This window comes from Neomonachus schauinslandi, chromosome 2 (assembly GCF_002201575.2).
Source record: "Neomonachus schauinslandi chromosome 2, ASM220157v2, whole genome shotgun sequence".
NCBI classification, from domain to species: Eukaryota; Metazoa; Chordata; class Mammalia; order Carnivora; family Phocidae; genus Neomonachus; species Neomonachus schauinslandi.
In genome coordinates, this window is record NC_058404.1 from 181361645 (window position 1) to 181385570 (window position 23926).

The window sequence follows — 23926 nt, forward strand, 5'->3', positions numbered from 1 at the left end:
ATTACATATACTTGGCACTCAATAAATATTTGTTAAATAAAAGAAGGAATGAATGAATCCATTGTGGGGTAGAGAAAGATTGACGAAGACTAAAGATATCTATCTGTTCTATCAGATGAAAGTCTTTGTGGAAATTTATGGCACTAGGAATCTGAATAGTAGGAGAGATGTCAGAAAAGGATACACCAATAGTAATCTAGATGAAATTCAGTATTCCTAGGTAATGATTTTGTACTGGACCTTAATCTGGTAAACCAGAGTTTGAAATGGGGGTAAGGAGTAGGCAAGATGAATTTCCTAATATTTTAACAGAAATTTCTGGTTTCTCCCACTAAATGTGAATATCGCCCATTTAACAACAACATGAAAATACATACAAAACAAGTTAGAAACTACAAAATATTTCATAATACTACTAGCTAATTGATTTAAGGCCACTTGAATTCAGTGGAAGCAAATTACATGATAAGATCATTTAACCTGCTAGATAATTTAAATTACGATCATTTTGTCTATAATGTATGCATTTACTCTTTCTGAGCTTGTGAAGTAATGAGTACCTTATGTCAGCCAGACTTTCTAATAGCAACTGATGGGATTTTTAAACAACTGTCACATTTATTACCACAGCATACTAGACCAAGATGCTAGTAAATTTTGTAAAATAATCAGGTGCCCATATTTCTTCTTTGAAAAACCTTTGTATAATAAAATATTTAATTTTGCCCCCAAAAAGATCTGGCCTTTGCCCTAAGATTCTGGAAGGTAATCTCTAAACCAAATGTCATGCCAGAAAATAGTGTCTTTGTTCAGGGTGGGGGCTGATCATGCTACAAAGATCAATAATATGACTTAGAATGGGGGTTTTGAGTCACACAGTTGACCTGGACACTGAGATCAACAACTGGGCAATCAGTTAATCAGTCATCATACATAATGGAGCCTTAAAAACTCTGGACCTCAAGTCTCATTTGAGCTTTCCTGGTTGGCAACTCTCCATGCATACTGTCACACATGGATGCCATGATAGTAATACATTCATGACTCCATGGGGAAAAGAATGAAAGCTCTATGTTTAGTGTTTACTTGACTCTGCTCTATACACTTCCCTTGGCTGATTTTTATCAACATCCCTTCCTATGATAAACCATAATGCTACATATAACAACTTTCAGTAAGTTTTGTAAGTCTTTCTAGTGAATTATTAAAACTGAGAGTGGTATGGGGAATTTTGTAAGTGGTATCATTTGCAAAGAGTGATATCAAATAAGAGCAATTTTGTGTGGACTGTGACCTCAAACTTTATAATAATCTAAAACTTTTGCCCCTTTCAAATATTACCTACCTTACTCCTTTTTCTAAGCCCCCATCCATTATTTGTTGTTTTATTCTTTGACATTACCTAGAGTGCTAAGAGTTCACCAACCAATTTTACTTAGAAGAAATGAAGAAGTAACCTTATTATTTCTTTGTGTAGCTTTGTTTGAAAATACTATAAAAACAACTCATATTTTTAGTGATCAGTTACATGGTTTACCATATTTGTATGTATGGTTTTCTTGTCTACCTGAGTCAGTAGAGACCTAAATATTTAAGTGAATATCATTAATAATGGTGGATTTTCTGTTTGATGACTTTAATTGTTAGATTCTAAAATACCTCAGATTTAACATTTCTGCAACCAAAACCATCACATATGCCAACCAAGTCATCCTTCCATGCAAAAGACATATAAATAGTACTTTTAAGACACCAGTTGCACAAGTCCAGAACCTATGAACAATCCCTGTCAACTTCCTGATTCCAGTACACAAATTATAACTAAATCCAGGAAAGCTCATTTTCTCAGTATCTTTTAGTTCAGCCCACGGTCTCCATTTCTATCAGTGCCATCAGGGCCCAAGCGCTTATCATCTCTTGACTACATTCAGCTTTTTTTATTTGTTTAGATTCCACATATAAGAGAAATCATACAGTATTTCAGTATTTGTCTTTCTCTGATTTATTTCATTTAGCATAATGCCATCAAGGTCCATCCATATTCTCACCAATGGCAAGATTTTATTTATTTTTATGGCTCAATAATATTCCATTGTATGTATATACCACAATTTATTCATCCATCAACGGACATTTAGATTGTTTACATATCTTAGCTATTGTAAATAATGTTGTAATGAACATATATATGTATATATACTTTTTTGAATTAGTGTTTTTGTTTTCTTTGGATAAATACCCAGAAATGAAATTGCTGAAGTATATGGTAGTTCTGTTTTTAATTTTTTGAGGAAACTCCATAGTGTTTTTCATAGTGGCTGCAAAAATTCACATTTTCACCAACAGTTGACAAAAGGTTCCCTTTTCTCCACATCCTTACCAATGCTTGATATTTCTTGCTCTTTTGATAACAGCCATTTTAACAGGTGTGAGGTGAGAGCTCAATGTGATTTTGCATTTCCCTTATGATTAATGATACTGAGCATCATATCATGTACCTATTGGCCATCTGTATGTCTTTGGAAAAATCTCCCAGATCTGCACATTTTCTAATGAGATTTTTGTTGTTGTTGTTGTTATTGAGCTGCATGAGTTCTTTATATATTTAGAATATTGGGCCCTTATTAGATATATGATTTCAAAATATTTTCTCCCATTCAATAGATTGTCTTTTCATTTTGTTGATGATTTCCTTTGCTGTGCAGAAACTTTTCAGTGTGATATAATCCCACTTATTTATTTTTGCTTTTGTTGCTTTTGTTTTTAGGGTCAGATTCAAAAAATCATTGCCAAGATCTATATCAAGGAGCTTACTGTCCAAGGTTTCTTCTATGAGTTATATGGTTTCAGGTTTTTCATTCAAGTCTTTAATCCATTTTTAGTTCATTTTGTATATGGTATAAGATAGTGATCAAGTTTCATTCTTTTGCATGTGGCTGACCAGTTTTTCCAATACCATTTATTGAAGAGACTATCCTTTCTCCATTGCATGTTCTTGAGTTTTTGTTGTAAATTAATTGACCATATATGCATGGATTTACTTCTGGGCTCTCAATTTTATTCCACTGATCAATATGTCTGTTTTTATACCAATACTATACTGTTTTAATTACTATAGCTTTGTAACAATTTGAAATCAGGAAGCCTGATACTCTAACTTTGTTCTTTCTCAAGATTCCTTTGGTTTCTTGGTTTTTTGGTTATTTACTTGTTTGTTTTTTCCATTAATTTAAGATTATTTGTTCTATTTCTTAGGAAAATGCCATTGGAATTTTTTTTAAGTAGGCTCCACACCTAGCATGGAGCCCAATGTGGGGCTTGAACTCATGACCTTGAGATCAAGACCTGAGCTGAAATCAAGAGTCAGGACACTTAACTGACTGAGCCACCCAGGCGCCCCTGCCATTGGCATTTTTATAGGTATTGCATTGAATCTGTAGATTGCTTTGGGAGCACAGACATTTTAATAATATTTACTTTTCCAATCCATGAGCACATAATATCTTTCCATTTATTTGTGTCTTCCTCAATTTCTTCCATTAATGTTTTGTACATGTCAGTATACGGGTTTTAAGTTTTAGTTCTTCCAGTGGCATCCCGACCCATGCACCTATCATCTCCTGCTTACACTTTGCAGTAGCCTTATTTTAAACAATTCAATAATGAACATTTTTTTAACATACAGAAAAGGTAAACTAATTGTACAGCGAATAGTCTAATATCCATTTGCTAGTTTCTACATTTAAGACTTTGCTATGTTTGCCTTATACATGTCAAATTTAAATGAATTCTCAAAAATATATTATGACATAGATATTATTAGCTACATTTTAAAAAAATTCAAAGTATATCAGAGGTTGACCAACTTCTCCAAGTTCACTGAAATTAAAAAAAAAAAAAAAAATAGATGAGTTGCTTAGTTGACCTGAAGAATTTCTGAGCAAATGCGTATGTGCCTACCACAAAAAGAAGGAATCCGCAAATTTTCTTGCCGAGATGCCAGGTACCCAAGAATGTTGTTAAAACCTTGACTGTTTAATAGAAGTCTCAGGCCAATATGTATGGGCATCATGAAGTAGGACTCATTATATCAGTAGTACAGGTGCCATCTGATGTTCACAGCTCTACTTCGACATTAAGTGGAACAGCAAAAACACAGAGGATGTCTTGTTGGTTCACAAGCTGAGGAGTTAGGTGGAATTTAAAACTAGCCTTCATACATAGAGGGTAGGGAGAGATGGAAGAAAAGTAGGCCATGACAGATTAGTAAGTAGCAGTTTTAATAAGCAAGGGAACTTATATATGAGTCCTATCTTAGGTGGCCCACAAGATGAGTATATCTCCACATTCACCCACCAGAATCTTAAACGTTTATATAGAGGCCTTAACAGGGTTTAGTCATGTACACTGTCCAGATGCTCTCAACAACATATTACTGTCTCAAGGCTGTGTCCTTGAAATGGCTCCAGCTGTAGGAATTGTAGATAGAAGGTACATTTCAAGGACAGGGGAAAGGATGAGGAGCTTTTGATTGCCTAGGTCCAGCTTGTGGGTCAACCAACAATCACACCTTGTTGATGACCTCCTTCACATGCTTGAATGCCAAGGGTTCTGTATTAATTTTCTATTGCCAGGTAACAAATGATCATATATTAACAGTTTAACACACACCCATTTACTAGCTCACAGATCTGCAGGTAAGAACTCTGGGCAGGCTTGATTGGGTTCTTTGCTTTTGAGTCTCAGAAAACAAAATTAAGGTATCTGGTGAGTAGGCTCTCATCTGGAGGATCTGGGGGAAGAATCTCTTTCCAATCCCATTCCAAGTGTTGACAGAATCCAGTTCTTAAAGCTATAGTTCTAATGCCTCTGTTTCCTTGATGATTGTCATCTGGGGGCTATTTTCAGCTTCTAGAGATCATTAACATTCTTGCATATGTGGCTGCCTCCTCCATCTTCAAATCAGCGATGATGATTGATGTCTTTCTCCTGCTTTGAATCTCTGTGAGTTTCCCTTTGGCCATCAGCCAAAGAAAACTCTTCTAAATAGCTCACATGATTAGTTGTACCCTAATGCTCTCTCTGTCTTTCACAGTCAACTGACTAATAACCTTAATTACATCCGCCATGTAAAGTAACATAATCACAAAGGTGATATCTCATCATATTCACAGTATTATGGATTAAGGAAGGTCATATCGGGGGTGCACAGATTACTTATGCAGAAACTTGTTTTGACAAATCCTTACAAATCCTCATTTTTGTTTATTGAGATTCTGTAAGACATTAGGTTACAGTGGTATGCCGTTACAATCACAGTTTTGTTATGTATGTATGCTTGTTTTTGTTACATTATGATTTCTGTGCATAAAGAAAATTGTGGGTGCCAATTGTTTGGGCTTTCTCAAGCAGATTTTTCCACAGGCAGAAGGTATAATGAAATTTGAGAAACTGACCTGACCCTAGTACCATGGCCGGTTCTCATAAGACTGTTAGGTTCCTTTCAGTGCTCTACTTTTGTTAAAAATGATACAACTTAGTCTACAGTGGTGAATATTTAGAAATGGAACAAATTTGGTATCCTGTGTCCTAATACACTTGCATGACTATGAATAAGACTGGCAACTTATCTGAGTTTAAGTGTACTGTTTTGGAAGATTACTGTACTTGAGCATAATGCTCTCTATCCTTGTTTTTGATGTATGAATTTGATCAAGATTTCCTCAAAATATATTTGATCGTATGCTCTATAAGCCAAAGGTAAGCTCTAAATGGGAAACACTCTGATCAAATTACAGAAAAGCAAATGATAACCTCCATTATTAACATCCCCATTTTATAGATTCTGAAAAAGGAGTTGTAGAAGATTAAGCACTTGCCCAATATTTTTCAGCAGGACAGTTATAGAATTTGGGCCTTAATAGGGCAGTTTGACATCTGAACATTTTGTACCTAACCATACCTCTATGCTGTTTCTAAAAGGAATAGAACCATTTGGATAAAATTAAAATAGAAACGTTATTATACCAAATGCTCATTTTTTTTTTCATTTGGAAATTCAGGATTCACTATATGTAAGAAAATAATTGTTTATAATTCACTTGTTAGAAAGAAGTAAAAATAAAATTGAAACCTGAGATAGTCAATTGTTATAATCAATTAATAAATCTCTCACTGTCAAGCTCTTTCATGAAAAATCTGTCATTCTTTTTAGCTATAAAAATAACCACAAAGGCCACCCTTACATAAACAGGAGTCCATAGAGTGGTGAGCACTTCCATTTCCTGGAATGCATCCTTTATGTACATAAGATTGTGAATGCCAAATCCAAGAAATAGTTTAAATAAAACTGTGCCAATTCAAAATTTGGAAAAAAATCACATATTTGTGAGACTTTGAGTGATTCTAAAAACAGTAAAATGACTTTTCTAATAATATCATTATTTTGTTATCCACATAGAATTTTAGAACTCAATAGAAACATTGAAATTGTGCAATTAAATAAATGTATTCTAACAATGAAGAAACTAAGAGCTCAGGAGATTGCCTAGGTAATTTTTTTAGCAAGACTCCTTGGCAGATCTCAGATCAGACACTCCTAAAAGCTACTAGACTGTTTCTTCCACCATCTCAAACTATTTCCCTTCATTTTAGAATAATATAATTTTGTCCTTCAAATCAATCATATAGCAGTGTCTCCCAAAGTCTAAAGGCTATGTAAATAAGAATTATCTCAACTAGTCTGTTAAAAATGCAGAATCTTAGGCTTTACCTGTGATATACTGATCTTCAATTGTTACCTCAATAAGCATTTTTGCAAGGTTTTTTTTTTTAAGATTTTATTTGTTTATTTGACAGAGAGAGAGACAGCGAGAGAGGGAATACAAGCAGGGAGAATGGGAGGGGAGAAGCAGGCTCCCTGTCTAGCAGAGAGCCCAAAGCAGGGCTCCATCTCAGGACCCTGGGATCATGACCTGAGCCGAAGGCAGACGCTTAATGACTGAACCACCCAGGCGCCCCTGCAAACTTTTTTTAAGGTAAATTTTGAGAACTACTGCTTTTTGAAATATAGATCATTCACTTGTTTACTCATTGTAATGCAATAAAAAGATACATATTTGAGTTCACTTGATTTCCTCAATGATTCCCAAATTTACCAAATTTTATTCTCAAATTTCTTTTCCCAATTCCAAATGAAAATCAGTTGTGTATTCATTGATTTTAAAGATAACTATTTTGAAAATCTTAGTAAATTTGCCGTATTTGAAAGCATATTGCATGCACTTGATGAGGGGATCCTATGCATTATAACCAAAACTTTCAAGAAATGTAAAAACTATTTTTAAATATATGCTTTCTTATTTTTAACCTTCATAATATTGAAGATTATAATTGCTTCTATTCTGAAGTTTCAATTCCTTCGGAGATAATTTGGTATATGAGAAGTCTGACTCCTAGTTAGAAACCTACATGTAATTTTTTTGGCTTGATCATAGGCAATTACAAAAGACTTTATTTGGAAGGCCGGGGGGCCTGGGGGGGCAGTTATTCTTCTCATATCGGGTTTGGTGCACAACCAGTGTATCACCATCTCTGAAGAGAGTTGCAGTCAAAGAAATAGGCCCTCATGGATTGCCATACTCTCTTCCATATTTGCAATTTTAGTCCAGGTGCCTTCATCCCTAGGTCTCTTTATATGAGGCCATGGGAATAGGTCTTCTTGAGACTTCCTGAGGTCCCCTTATGATGGAGAAGGGAGAAACCTTAAGCTCAGCCCCACTCTGCCTCAATATCCAGTCTTTCCCACCTCTACCTCTTCCCTCTGCCAATTCCCCATAGTCCATAAAACTGCTGTAGCCTTTTGTTCACGGCTCCCTCAAAAGTAAAACAATCCCCATGTATATGCTGATCCATATAACCTTTAATCAGTATACCATTCAATGGGAGAAAATGGAGTTGGCTTTTCTTTCCATTTTTTTTTTTAAAGATTTTATTTATTTATTTGACAGAGAGAGACACAGCGAGAGAGGGAACACAAGCAGGGGGAGTGGGAGAGGGAGAAGCAGGCTCCCTGCAGAGCAGGGAGCCTGATGTGGGACTCGATCCCGGGACCTGGGATCGTGACCTGAGCTGAAGGCAGTCGCTTAACCAACTGAGCCAACCAGGCGCCCTCCATTTTTTTTTTTTTTTTAATGACTCTTGCTTATTCTATCAAAGTAAGTGACTAAAAGCTTAATACTTTATGGCTTGTTGCTTCAATTGGCCATTCTGACATCTGGCGGTTCACTGTCCCTCCCTACTCAGTTGAGCTCCTGACAGTAAAGTCATATCCCTCTCTAGTTTAAGAGATTATCCTCTTTGGCTTTGGCAATAATCATGATTAATTATTTGGTTCTTATTCTGGGACATGGATTTTCCCCTGCCTTCAGCAGGACCTTTGGATCTTTGGATCTCAAACCTGGGCTGAAATTAAGCACACTACTTCTCTGGCTCTCAGGCCTTCAAACTATGCCATACATTTTCTTGAGCTTCTCCAGCTTGTGATGGGCAGATGGTGGGACTTCTCAGCCTCCATAATCAAGTGAGCCAACACTTTATAATAAACCCCTTCAGATAGACAGATATAGTGGATAGATGGAGAAATAACATAGATATATATCTCCTAATGGTTTTTTTCTCTGTAGAGCCCTGGCTAATATAGACTATTTAGTGATAATTCACTATGGACCTTCTGCTAATAATATTTAGCACACCTGAGCACAGCACACAGAACATTGACATTAAAAGTTTGCTTACTGGCACTTCTCTGTTTCAGCTCCAACATGTAAAAGAGCTTGAAAATTGTTATTGCCATCTGTTATGAGCTGAATCGTGTCCCTCAAAATTCATGTCGAAATTCTAACTCCCAGTACCTCAAAATGTGACTATATTTGGAGATAAAGTAACTAAGTTAAAATGAGATCATTATGGTGGGCCCTAATCCAATATGACTGGCTGGCATCTTGTATGAAGAGGAAATAACAGATACATGCAGAGGGAAGACCATGTGAAGACTCTGGGAGAAGACAGAAGATGGCCATCTAGAATCCAAGGAGGGAGGTCTCTGAAGAAACTGACCCTTGACTTCAGACTTCTAGTCTCCACAACTGGGAAGAAATAAATTTCAGTTACTTAAGCTACCCAACTCTACAATACGTTGTCATGGCAGCCCAAACAAATCAGTACGCCATCTTTACAATAAGAGAAAGCTGGACAAACCAACACTCGAGGACTTTTCTCAGACTTATCAATAAAATGAGATTGCAGGGAAAACTGCAACCTGAAATCTAGAAAGCCAGAGGACCCCAGAGAGTAGTAGCTGAAACTGGCTTACATGGAGCAGAAACTGTTAGAACCATAAACAGTAGAAACACTGAAACTCTTGGGAGTCTTAGTCTTCTTGCCACACACACACTTACCTCCCCACATCCTCCACCCTGCACACATACACACTTTCCTGAGCTTGACCTCCAGGAATAACCCAGGCTTTCAAGTGTGGGCTGTATATGGCAGCTTCTTTTCAGAGAATGCACTGTGGAAGGGGCAAAAAGGAGTAACTTTATCATAGAAAAACCTGACAAAAACATCTCAGCGAGATGCTTAACATCAACAGTGATCCCACATTGATAGTATACACCTTTGACATGTGGTAAAAATGGCACTTTAAGTCTGTGGCTTTCTCCCCAAAATCCATAACCTGAGTCTGATCATGAGAAAAATATCAGACAAATGCCAATTGAGGGACATTACAAAATATCTGACCAGTCATCCCTGAAACTGTCAAAGTCACAAAAAACAAAGTAAAGTCTAAGAAAATGTCACAGCCAAGAGGAGTCTGAGAAGACAAAATACTAAATGCAATATGATATCCTGGATGGTGTTCTGGAACAGAAAAAGAACATCAGGGAAGAATAAGGAAACATCAGTAAATACAGACTTTAATTAATTTGTAAAAAGTCCTTGCTTGATATTTGCTCATGGTTGTCCCTCTTTCTCTCTCTTCATATATATAAAATATAGTAATATGCATTATTGTTTATATTCTATATTGTATTTTATATATTTATATTATGTTACATATAATAGGTATATGCATATGTGCACATTCACATACATCAAAAACACATCTAAACAGTACAGAAAGATATAAAGATATAAGTGTAAAAAGTGAAAAGTAATAGTCTTCCTACCTTCCCTCCCTGCCCCATTCCCACCACATTCAGTGTTTTGTGTTTCATATAAGGATTCATATCTACATGTTTTTACAATTTTTAACAAATCAGATTCTACGACATGTGTTGCTATGAGACTTGCTTTAATTTGCTTAAAAATAAAAACAAATTTGTTTACTTGTCATTCTACTAGTTAGTACATACAGGATGAAGAATACGTTTTCTTCATTTTTGTGATCTTAACCCTTATAACAGTGTTTGGCATGTAGTAGGCAGTCAGTAAATATTTTGTTGAATGAGTAAATAGATAATTTGCATTTGTCAAAGAATAACTCACCCACTGATCATTTAAATGAATGTCGTGAGAGACACTAACTTATTTTGGAGCTGAAAAGTAAATTAAGATTTTTCAAAATAGAGAGCATTCATGTGAATTTGTAGGCTTTTTTTTAAATACATATATTTGGATTTTTAAAGTTCAATATCTGGACACATAAATGAGATAAATTAACCACAGACTAAATGAGAATTTTGAACCAGTTGGTTCCTTTTTTCCCTTTCACATTATTTTCTGAGTACCACTTTTTAAGCTACATGCAGAGAAGGAAAATATGGATTTTTAAAATCATACTTAGGTATAATCCTCACATTTAAAAAAATCTTGGTAGAATTCCATGGACTATGAAAGTTTAGCATTCTCATAACATTTCTGCAATTTCCCAGTGCACTTATATTCTCATAGTTTTCTCTGGCTTCTTAATAGGAGTGTGTTCTGCCTGTTACATAGAATATGCCCAGGTGTGAAATTCAGCACCTACTTCATATTCCACAAAACATTAATGCCTACACTACATAGGAACATATGGCAGGATTTAAAGAAGACTTGAAGTAGCATAGAAAGGTGGTTTACTTGATATCCGCAAATATTTTGAAATGTGAACTGGAGTCATCACAATTCTTAAAAATGTCTGTTGGCTTTCACTCAGTGCATTGAGTGGGAAGGACAGTGATAATTCACTGTCCCTAATATACCCTGTTTCAGTTTCCCTCAGTTTTGCGGGCTCCCCCTACTACCCAGAAAACCTTCATTCTTTGGGTAAAACACATCTCTCTCATGTTGTAAACAGAGAAGCCACGAACATATCTTTTTCAACTGACCCCCCAACCAACATAGCCCTTGAAGCCCTATCTCCCAAATTAATAACCTATCAAGGTACTTTTATGTCCCCCCAAATAAAGAGAATTCCCTAATTGAGAGAAACTGCCAGTTGTTAAAATAATTATGAAATAATAAAACTGTCACTGCATCCTTATACCAAAAATAAATAACAGTGAAATAGGGGTATGTTTAAGAAGGAAAGTAAGAGTAAATTGGGTAGAATTAAGAAGTAGTAATATCAAATGCAAGTGAGAAGCCATAGAGTCAAGAAGGGCCAGTCCAATGAGTGTTGAGACTCTCACATAATAAAACACCTTTCACAGAATTCTTGATTTGGTCCAAAAAACATCTGTCTTTGGAAGGACAGCAATTGAAATAGTGCTTTACTATAGCTGTCTTGATAAATGGTCTTTACATCTTTCTTTGTTGTTGTTTTTTTTTAAGATGTTGTTTATTTATTAGAGAGAGAGAGGGAGGGAGAGTGAGAAGAAGAAGCAGACTCCCTGCTGAGCAGAGAGCCCGATGTAGGACTTGATCTCAGGATCTCAGGATCTCAGCGTTCTGAGATCAAGACTTGAGCTGAAGACAGACGCTTAACTGACTGAGCCACCCAGGTGCCCCTCTTTCTTTGTTTTTATTGAGATATAATTGACATATAAATTATATTAATTTCAGTTGTTCAACATAATGTTTTGATATTTGTATATATTGCAAAACGATCACCACAGTAAGTCTGATTGATAATTTTTTTAGTTTAATAAATGGCATACATAAATTAACTAAAAATCCTCCAGAATGACAGTCCTAGCTGACATCTTTCAAAGTGACATTGCAGTGATAAGGGCTCTAATGACACTTTTTACTCAAGATCTGACTCTAAAATCCTAGCTGTAAGATCCTGCATTTGTCCTATCAAGTTCTCTTTACAAGTAGAATTTCAGTCTCCTTTATTGGCTTTCTGATGACAGCTCTGCCTTTTCTGAACATTGCTTCGTAGGCGTAAAACTGCATTTGATTAAGAGAAAGGAAATGCTTTCCTGCATTTAATGTAAAAGCAAAAGTTAAATTTCAAATTCTACCTAAATATTCAATGTCAAGAAATGTACTTTTTAAAACATTTTCTAGATATTTAAAGGCCATCACAAATGTAGATATTTTGTCCCCAGTATTGCATTTAGTGTTTCTTTTATTGTGTTTTCAATCTGTGAATATTTTTTATATTTTCTGTTTTCCTGAAGAATGGTATCTCTAAATAATTTTAAATACCTATAGACAAGCATTAATACATATTTATACATATATAAAGCCCAACATTCATATCTTAACCTTTTCAAAACCTGCCAGCTATTGGTGAATGTGTGTTTTATTCAGTCAACCTCATCGTTTTCTTGTTTTATGCTCAAGGCTTAGCACTTGGAGTTTCAAAGCATCAAGCTTTAATGTTTTTAACCGATGTGAAATTTTTGTTTAAAGATTTTGTTTTGCAAACTTTGACTTTTCTCATATTTTTCATAATCACAAAGCTATATAAATCTTTGTAAATTAATAAATACTGTTACTTATTCAAACCCCAATACGAAATGGGGAATTTTTCAAAACATAGCGGAAAAAAAGCTCTGCTTAATGCATGTAGATTTGTTTAACAATCATTTTTTTCTTCTTTTAATACATTTCATTTTGAAAAGATAATTCATGCAAATGAAGAGCTGACTGCAAAGAACTACTAGGGTATCTATAATTAAGTTTAGGAGGAATTTCTGTTTTCACAGCTTTATGATTGTTATTCAAGTCAACAAATACTTCATAGAACATGATTTTCTTTCACTTCAATTCTTTATTTTAAGAAAGTTAAGGAGAAACTAGAATACATTTAAAAATCTAGTTCTTATTTTCAGGTGCCCACAGCATGGGGAATGGTCATGAAATGTGATTATGTCAAGTAACGGCAAGTAAAACACACCACCGCTGCTTTTTCACTATCAGTGCATGTGTCAACATAATAAAAAAAAAGGCAAATAATGTTTTCATATTTTTATGGAAAAAAATTATCTTCAAACCACCAGGAATTGTCCCAGGAACTCCTGGTGTTCATGAACTATGCTTAAGAACTATTGGTTTAAAACAAAAAGTACTGGGCGCCTGGGTGGCTCAGTCGGTTAAGCAACTGCCTTCGGCTCAGGTCATGGTCCTGGAGTCCCGGGATCGAGTCCCGCATCGGGCTCCCCGCTCAGCGGGGAGTCTGCTTCTCCCTCTGACCCTCCTCCCTCTCATGCTCTCTGTCTCTCATTCTCTCTCTCTCAAATAAATAAAATCTTTAAAAAAAAAAAATTAAAACAAAAAGTACTTATGGAAAGCAAGGGCAACAATCCATCATATTCCAGAGTCTACCTCTTGATCTTGGAAGTCAGATGATCTCCACAGGCTTTTGTACTGATACAAATAATATAACGTCAGATGGAGACTACTATCAAGAAGAGTCATGGGCGCCTGGGTGGCTCAGTCGGTTAAGCGACTGCCTTCGGCTCAGGTCATGATCCCAGGGTCCTGGGATCGAGTCCCGCGTTGGGCTCCCCGCTCTGCAGGGAGCCTGCTTCTCCCTCTCCCACTCCCCCTGCTTGTGTTCTCTCTCTCGCTGTGTCTCTCTGTCAAATAAATAATAAAAATAAAAATCTTTAATAAAAAAAAAAAGAGTCAGAATAGGTAAGCATTTTCCTTATGGTCCTTCCAATGTCATAGGATTGGTTATGTTGTGGGCCCATCATGACCCACAGGTACTTTTACTGGGATTTTAAGAACTCTGGAATCATACTTACTTCTCATCAGCCCTAGAATTTTCCATAGCATAGTTTGCCCCGGTGATTTCACTTTTGTCCTAAATTATTTTTATTGTCTTTAGTCCTTATAAACTTTTAGGAAGTTTTATGACCCATAGAATGTATTCATAAATATTGATAAACTGAGCTTTATGAGACATCATTGTGCCACATGCACATCTGAAATTTGATATTATAAAACTCAGAAATATTATAGACTGATATCAAATAGAGGAGATATTTTATAACTTTGCCAAATCATCTTTTTTTTTTTTTTAAGATTTTATTTACTTATTTGACAGAGGGAGAGAGAGCACAAGCACGGGGAGCGGCAGAAGGAGAGGGAGAATCAGGCTCCCACTGAGCAGGGAGCCTGATGTGGGTTCAATCCCAGGACCCTAAGATCATGCCCTGAGCCGAAGGCAGACGCTTAACTGACTGGGCCACCCAGGCGCCCCACCAACTCATCTTTTTCATACAGGGTCTATTTAAATCTAAATCCTAGACACATGTTTATTTACAAAACATAGTAATTCTTTTCAAAAATTATATCCATAATATAAATTATTAGCATTCAAAGTTTTTCTGACTAGAAGAGACCTTAGGAATGAATATTGAAAAGTTAAGTGAAAGATTTCTTTCCTTTTTTTTACTTCTTAGTTCATTGCTACATCTATTGTAATAGTAGGCATCTAAATTGTAAATACTAAGAAAAATTGACATGAAATACAGGGATGAGGAAGCTCTAAAACAGATAAAATGGAAATTCTGAAATTCCTGCATGGAGAGAACCATGGCACGTGAGGAATAGTAGGAAACATAAAAACAAGAGGTGTGTCCATATCATAGGATTCAATTTGTATCTTTAAACCAGTATGGACTCCATTATCTAGCTAATAGGTGTTTAATTGTTTTCTGAGCTTTTGTTAAAACTGATATTGTGCTCTTTACATTTTTTTTCCCTATTCATCTCATAGCTAACAAAGACATCATGTTTGTATTCTATGCATCAGAAACTCAGTGCCTCATCCTGATCCTTGACAGCCCAGGAATTCTACTGAACAACATATTCAAGACTACTTTTCATTTACAGAGCCCCAGGCTTTCCATATTCCCTGCCATTCCCCTTCAATTGTTTCAAACTCTTCTATCCTCCTTACCCACCTCAAAATCTTTCCAAAATTGTTGGTTTTATATATCACCTCTGATGATGTTTACAAAATTGTTCTGGCTGATACTTTTTGCAATATTAGTGCTCACTTTGTTTAGAAGATTAGCATGGCCCTTGTGCAAGGATGACACACAAATTTGTAATGCAATAGTTAAGCCAGTGTTCAGAGTTGATATTTGCATCTAGTGGACCCAAAGACTTAAATGCAGAAGGAACCATCACTTAGTTGAATAGTGTGAAATAAAATTTACTTGACTTGAAATTCCAACACCAGAATTCAAATATAATCTTCACTACTTAAAATATGTGATCTTGAGTAAGATGATCCCCCAAATTCTTTTCTTCATCTGTAGCAGGAATAGAATATTCTTTCCAATATATCATTTTCAATGATTAAAGTATATCATATTAAAATGTCTGACAATTTAAAAATACCCCATGACTGTGAATGGAATCTGATTATTTCTTTCTCATTATCTTTTGCTAGTTATTCTTTTTCTCCCAACTCTCAAATGTGCTCTGCCCTTGGACTTCTTCAGATTATTTTTCCTCACTTGGAAGTTTATTCCGACTGACTTAAAAATGTTATCCAATACAATGACATTGATACAAAATATATGATGATAATAATCATCCCAAACTTTACATCTTCAGTTTGGATTTCCCTTGAAATTTCAAACTTGTGTATCCAGTTGTCTATATGATATCTCTACTTATTCCCTCTATTTATCTTATTTTGAGCACTCAAGATTAATGTGACCAAAATTGGAATATTGATCTTTCCCTCAAAACTTTCTCTTATATAGCCTTTCCCATTTTGTTAATGGGAATTCTATCTTTTCAGTTACTCAGGAGGAAAAAAACAAACACACACAAAAAAAACCCTTGAAATCTTCTTTGTTTTTTCTCACATCCTACCAATCAAGATAATCTGCTGCCTCTATGTTCATAATATATTAGAATTTGACCATTTCTATTGACCCCACACAAACACCCGGAAACAGGCCATTATCATGTCTCATTAGCCAGCTAATGCTAATGTTCTCGGTTGCCAACAGACTATGCTCTGTAAAGCTACCAGATGACCCCACTGAAACAGTCATATCACTTGATCCTTTTGTGCAGACCCTTTAACACCTTCCTATCCCAGTCAGAGTAAATTCCAAAATTCTGATGATAGCTTACTTGTTTTTTATCAGCAGATCAGGCATGCTTCTGAACCAAAGTCATTTCTTTGTTTTCTCCACTGTCTTTATACACTTCTTTGATATTTGTGAGTGGTTTGCCCCCATACCTGCAACAGGATGCTGCTAAATTCTTTCTTAGTTGATTATTTTTTTGGTTTTTTTTGTTGTTGTTTTTAAAGATTTTATTTATTTATTTGACAGAGAGAGACACAGCGAGAGAAGGAACACAAGCAGGGGGAGTGGGAAAGGGAGAAGCAGGCTTCCCGCGGAGCAGGGAGCCCAATGTGGGGCTCAATCCCAGGACCCTGGGATCATGACCTGAGCCAAAGGCAGACGCTTAATGACTGAGCCACCCAGGCACCTCTCTTAGTTGATTCTTTAGTGACGAATAAAATTGCCCCTCATCACGCACATACTTCCTATTTTCCTTTCTGTCTCTATTTTATTCACCATTGCACTTATCATCAATGAATATATTATATACTTTCTTTATATTCTGCCTTACTCAAGGATAAATGTGACATTCAGGAAGCCAGGGATTTAGTCAGTTTCATTCACTGCCATCTCCTCAGTGCCTAACATAGTTTCTGGTACTTAATAGACATTTTCAAATGAAAGAATGAGTGGGTGACTTGAATTTATGAAGAAGATAAAAATCCCACATACCAAATGCATATCAGATTATTCCCCTTCTACTTATTTTTGTAGTAGTTTGTGCAGTTCTTTATTAAGAGTTGTTAATAATCATAGCATGATGAAACTGGAGTAAAAATTGGGGGTAATTATGAAAAAAATCAGTAATGAGTGATGTTCATCTTTGAAAATATTTTTCTCTAAGTGTGGATTGATATAAGGTTAAACCTATTCCTTTGGCACTCAAACATTATCAGGGGTGATTTTCGTAGCAATAACATAATCAAAATACACATACCTTTTAGGTTTTCTGGATACGTAAATATACATTGACCATCTCAAAAATGTAAAAGAAGGTAGTATCTTTCATTATCTGACTAAATTACTGCTCAGCAATTCTCTTAACCAAAATATAGACACACACACACACACATACACACACATTCTTAATTATATTGGTCAATGTAAAATAAAAAAAAATAATCCTTGCTTTTAACCTTTGTTAAATTTTGGGTGTCTGAATAATATACTTACTTTTTCTTCTATATACAAACTCTACACTCCCTTCAAAGATATGTTTAAGGATTGCATATTAATTATTTATTTAGTATATATGGACACAACACTGTTGCTAATAAATAAAGATTCAGGCAGAAGTATGTAGCTTCCACACAAGATGCACAACAAACACTTTAGTGATCATATTTGTAGAAGGAATATATTTCCAAGAAAATGTTGTACTCTAAAAAAAACTGCTTGAAAACCTCTTCCCAGATTTCTATGAAGGAGGGAAGAGTTGCTGAGAAACCAACCAGACTATTTCTCAACATGGTCCATTTTGCAATTATTATTCACAAGCTCTACAAGGCCACACTGAAATATTTAATATTTTGTCTCCTATTTTCCCCATATAACCTCATTATTTCTTCTGTGTTGGTTTTCTTTAACTACCCACCCTTTCCCTTGTCATTGGTTTGATGATCCTTGCAATTTATTAGGCTTTATTCATATCCTTTCTTTAGCTTGGAATGATATCTTAACATCTCTCTCCTAAAGAAATATATTTTGTCCCTACCATATGTTCATATTGAATGCTTTGGCCCTGTTTATGTTTGTTGCTCTTTGATCTAACAATAAAAACATAAGTTCTATCCAATGCCTGATACATATTACTACAAAAATAAATATCAGAAAAATTATAATAGCTAAAATGCATAAACTAAAATATACTAGAGATGTAAGCATACGTAGATCCATATACATTGTTGCAATTAAAATTTACAAAACTTATCCCAGAAGAATTAGACAAGCTAAAATAATCAACATAGAATGATACTGATTATCCTGAATAAAGAGACAAAACAAAATTAGTATTGCCTAGATATTTAAATAACAATTTAACATTCCTTCTAAAAATCTAGATTTAAAAGTTTTGACTCAGAAAAATTAAACTTTGTAAAGGTGATATCCAATATAAAATCTCACAGTGGTAAAAGCCTGAAAATTTTACTTTATTTTTTAACTGTATTATTATTATTTTATTGTTAAGGAATCCATTTCTAGGACTGTCATGAAGCCCAGGCTGGGTTAACAGTAATGAGTCCTGGAGGTAACTACACTAGACTCTGGACTTTCTGGTTATAAGCACTCTCATCTTTCTCTACCTTAGCTGAAAACTCAGACTCATGAGGCCTCAGTCCCTGCTTTCCTATTCCCAGAAGATGCCAAAGCCCTCTATGTAGGAGGCGTTTTCAGAGGAGAAGACAATGTTGTCTTCCCAGAAGACAAATCCTCTACTTTGCTTTATAAGGCAGATAGCAACCCCAAACCACAGAGAGTTTGGGACCTGCACAGGCCTCAATAAAGTTTGAAAATTGTGTTTTATTTTTTTTAGAGATTCTATTTTATTCATTTGAGAGAGAGAGAGAGCACAAGGGGAGCAGCAGAGGGAGAGAGAGAAGCAGACTCCCCACTGATCAAGGAGCCTGATGCGGGACTCAATTCCAGGACCCTGTGATCATGACCTGAGCTGAAGGCAGATGCTTGACCAACTGAGTCACCCAGGCATCCCTAAAGTTTGAAATTTTTATTTTTTTTAAGATTTTATTTATTTATTTGACAGAGAGAGTGCAAGCACAAGCAAGGGGAGCAGCAGAGGGAGAGGGAGAAGCAGACTCCCCACTGAGCAGGGAACCCAATGTGGGGCTCAATCCCAGGACCCTGAGATCATGACCTGAGCCAAAGGCAGATGCTTAATGGACTGAGCCACCCAGGTGCCCCAAGTCTGAAAATTTTACATGAATCAAATACTTCATAGGATTTTTTTTCTTTTTTTTCATTTTATTTTATTATGTTATGTTATTGACCATCCAAATACATCATTAGTTTTTGATGTGGTGATTCATGATCCATTGTTTTCATATAACACCCAGTGCTCCATGCAGTACGTGCCCTCCTTAATACCCATCACCAGGCTAACCCATCTCCCCCACCCCCTCCCCTCTAAAACCCTGTTTGTTTCTCAGAGTCCATGGTCTCTCATGGTTCATCTCTCCCTCCAATTCCCCACCCCCCTTTTTTCCCTTCCTTCTCCTAATGTCCTCCATGCTATTCCTTATGTTCCACAAATAAGTGAAACCATACGATAATTGACTTTCTCTGCTTGACTTATTTCACTTAGCATGATCTCCTCCAGTCCCCATCCTTTCTGATGGCTGAGTAATATTCCATTGTTACAGGAAAATGATCTTACAGATTATATCAGTAAAAAAAAAAAAAAAGAGGGGTGCTTGGGTGGCTCAGTCCGTTAAGCAGTTGACTCTTGATTTTGGCTCAGGTCATGACCTTGGGGTCCTGGGATCAAGCCCTATGTCACACTCCTTGCTCAGTGTACTGGAGGATTCTCTCTCCCTCTCCCTCCACTCCTCCCCCTCACTCACACACACTCTATCTTTCCCTCTCTCTAAAATAAATAAATAAAACTTAAAAAAAAAGAAACTTTAGAAACATAGAAATAGTTTGATTACTATGCATTGAAAATTCGAGAAGAAATTAATTTGGTTTAATGTATTATGCTCTAGGAAATATAAGTGAATTAGGTAAAATCATTAAAATATTTGTTTTCACTTTATAACTAAAGGTTCAAAGTGATGGTATAAATGTTATAAATATCAAAATGCAAAATAATATAGCAGAATTATATATGAAACACTATAATCTCATACTACTTTTCTTGAAACCAAAGGTAGGATTTGGTTCTCCCAGAAGAGATGAAACATGAGCACTGACTCACCTGTGGCATCAGGAGAAAGACAGCACCACTATTCAAATAGATAACAAAAATTAACTAAACTTTTTAACAAATTAGTAAAGGTTGTGTGTGGGCTAGTGAGGTAGTAGAAAAATTCTGAGTGCTGTGTATTCAAGGGGAAACTTTATCTTCTCATAGACTCTTCTTCATGGACTTCTGTTGGGTGCTTACAAGAAAGAATGGTGTGGGAAAGAAAACTAGACAAAGCCTTCTTGGGTGGTGCAGGTCTAGAAAAAGGAAAGATCCACAAATATAAAAAAGAATAAAGTTTGACATAGGCCCTAAGGAACAAAAGCCTTCAACTGCTGAGAAAAAGTTAGCAAACCCTGGCATCCAAGATCACAGTGAAGAAACATAAAAGAAAGAGCCATTGAACCCTTGAGGAGGGGTGAAGATCATCCAGGTCCCAGACCATCAGTGATTCCCCAATGCTGGAGAAGGGGGATGAGCCACAGGGAAATTACCACATGTCAGGTATAGGGACAAAGGTCCTGCCTAAGAATGAGGTTGAAGGAGGATAACAAGGAACCCTCTCTGACCCCGACCATCAGGTTAGCTAGTACCGAATAACAAGTGAGAGGGGCTACTGTTGAAAAAGCACAAGAGGTCAGAGAGAGACTATCTGTAATAGAGACACACAGGAAAGCCTAAGGCAAGGGCTGGATGAGAAGAAAAACCCTAACCATCTCTGCCCTAGAAAGGACACAGAACAGGAATTTGAAGTTGCTGTGAGGTAAAAATAACAACTACAAAATACAGAACCAGTTCAACTGTCTAGATCGACTCAATCCTCATGCTATAGGTAAATTTTTTGCTGGGCAAAAGTTGTTTGATGTGGGTAAAGCAATGGACAGAGGAAATTTTATAGCAATAAGTACTTTATTGGAAAATAAGGAAATTCTATTAGCCATCTAAATTTATCTCTTAATAAATCAGAAAAAGGAAAGCATATTAAACCCATACTAAATAGAAAGTTACAATAAAGACAATTGATGAAAACAATGACATTAAGAATAGAAACTATATTAGAGAAAAACCAGTGAAACTGAAAATTGGCTCTAAAAAGATCAGTGAAATTGGTATACCTCTAGCCAGATTGATCAGATAAATCAGAATACAATACAATAAAAAACAGAAGCCATAACTTGGAAGTATAAGAAATGAAATACAGAGGGCATCAGCTCAGATCCTATAGACATCAACTATAAAAAGGTGATACTATGAATAATCTTATGCCTATAAATTTGACAACATAGCTGTAATCAACAAATTCTTTGAGCAGTACAAATTAACAAAACTTATAAAGCTCATTCAATAGATAGCCTATATGGATAACCTGAACATATATATGTGTGTGTATATATATATTTATTATTTCACTCTTTATTGGGTCCTTTCTATGAATGTTACCCAATAAAAATGAAAACGTAAGTTCAAACAAAAAATCCACACACAAATGTTTATAGTAGCAATATTCATAACTACTAAGAAGTTCATACTGCCTTTGGCTGCTGAATAGGTAAGCTGTGGAAGAAGTAGACTAAAGACTCCTACATAGGGGCACCTGGGTGGCTCAGGGGGTTAAGCATCTGCCTTCCGCTCCATCATGATCCCAGGATCCAGGGATCCAGCCCCGTGTTGGGCTCCCTGCTGAACAGAGAGCCTGTTTCACCTTCTGTCTGCTGCTCTCCCCTGCTCATGCTCTCTCTCTCTCTGTCAAATAAATAAAATCTTAAAAAAAGGACTCCTACATAGCAGTAAAAATGAAATGAACTGCTGATCTATACCCTCAGAATATATAAATCTCTAATGATTAAGACTACATGAAAGAAGTTAGACTCCACACACACACACATACACACACACATACACACATACATGCACACATACACACACATATACACACATACACACACATACACACACACACTACATACATACATGCATATATGGAGATATATATATCTCTCTCCAGGACGATATATATATTGTCAATATATAATATATATTTTAATATACTACTGATATCTGGCAAGGAAGATGCTGCCAACAGCTATGCCCGAGGCCACTACATGGTGGGGAAGGAGATCATCAATCTTGTGCTGGAGCGCATCTGAAAACTGACAGACCAGTGCACCAGGCTTCAGGGTTTCCTGATCTTCCATAGCTTTGGGAGTGGCAATGGCTCTAAGGCTACACCTCCCTGTTGACAGAGCAGCTTTCTGTTGACTATGGCAAGAAGTCCAAGTTGGAATTCGCCATCTAACCTGCCCCCCAAGTATCCACAGCAGTTGTGGAACCCTACAACTCCATCCTGACCACCCATACCACCCTGGAGCACTCGGATTGTGCCTTCATGGTGGACAACGAGGCCATCTATGATCTGCCACCGCAACCTGGACATCGAGCGCCCCACCTACACCAAACTCAACTGGTTCATTGGCCAGATCGTGTCCTCCATCACTGCCTCCCTGCACTTTGACAGGGCCCTCAACGTGGACCTCACAGAATTCCAGACCAACCTGGTGCCCTACACCCGCATCAAAGTCCCCCTGGTGACTTACTTGACCCATCGTCTCAGCGGAGAAGGCCTACCATGAGCAGCTATCAGTGGAGAGATCACCAACGCCTGCTTTGAACCCTCCAAACAGATGGCCAAGTGTGACCCTCACCACGGCAAATACATGGCCTGCTGCAAGCTCTACCATGAAGAAGTGGTGCCCAAGGATGTGAATGTCGCCATTGTCACTCTCAAGACCAAGCGCGCCATCCAGTTTGTGGACTGGTGTCCCCCAGGTTTCAAGGTTGGCATTAAGTGCCAGCCCCCACAGTGGTGCCTGGGGGAGACCTGGCCAAGGTGCAATGGGCAGTCTGCATGTAAGTAATATGACAGCCATCGTGGAGGCCTGGCTGGATGAAACACATCAGAATGCATAGAGCAATACAATATTGCAGCAGGAAATATCCTTAGGAAGTCACTAAAAAACAACATTAAGACTATACACACACACACACACACACACACATATATATATATACTTACCCTCTGTCATTGTCAAGCCTTCTAGTGCCAAATAGAACATGGGAGGAGAAAATTCTCAATGGAACACTGGGATGGTCATACTAAAATGAGGAAAGATTGTGTGTGTAAAAATTATGATATACAATTATGTAATTATAATTATGTATATATTACACATATATACATAAATATACTTTTTGTATATAAAAAACTCATCTTCAACCAAAAATACACAAATGTGCTCAAAACCTTCTACGGAAACTGGCATAATCTCTCAATGGCATGTCTGATGAAAGTTTTCCTTAATGTCAACCCCATTTGAAAGTCAATCAGAGAAAAACACGTATCATATGACCTCACTAATATGAGGAATTCTTAATCTCAGGAAACAAACTGAGGGTTGCTGGGGGGGGGTGGGAG

General features: G+C 36.5%; 1 pseudogene; it reads left to right on the forward strand.

Moving 5' to 3' along the window:
• Nucleotides 1-22433: 22433 nt before the first annotated feature.
• Nucleotides 22434-23421, forward strand: LOC110571338 (annotated as a pseudogene).
• The last annotated feature ends 505 nt before the right edge of the window (nt 23422-23926 follow it).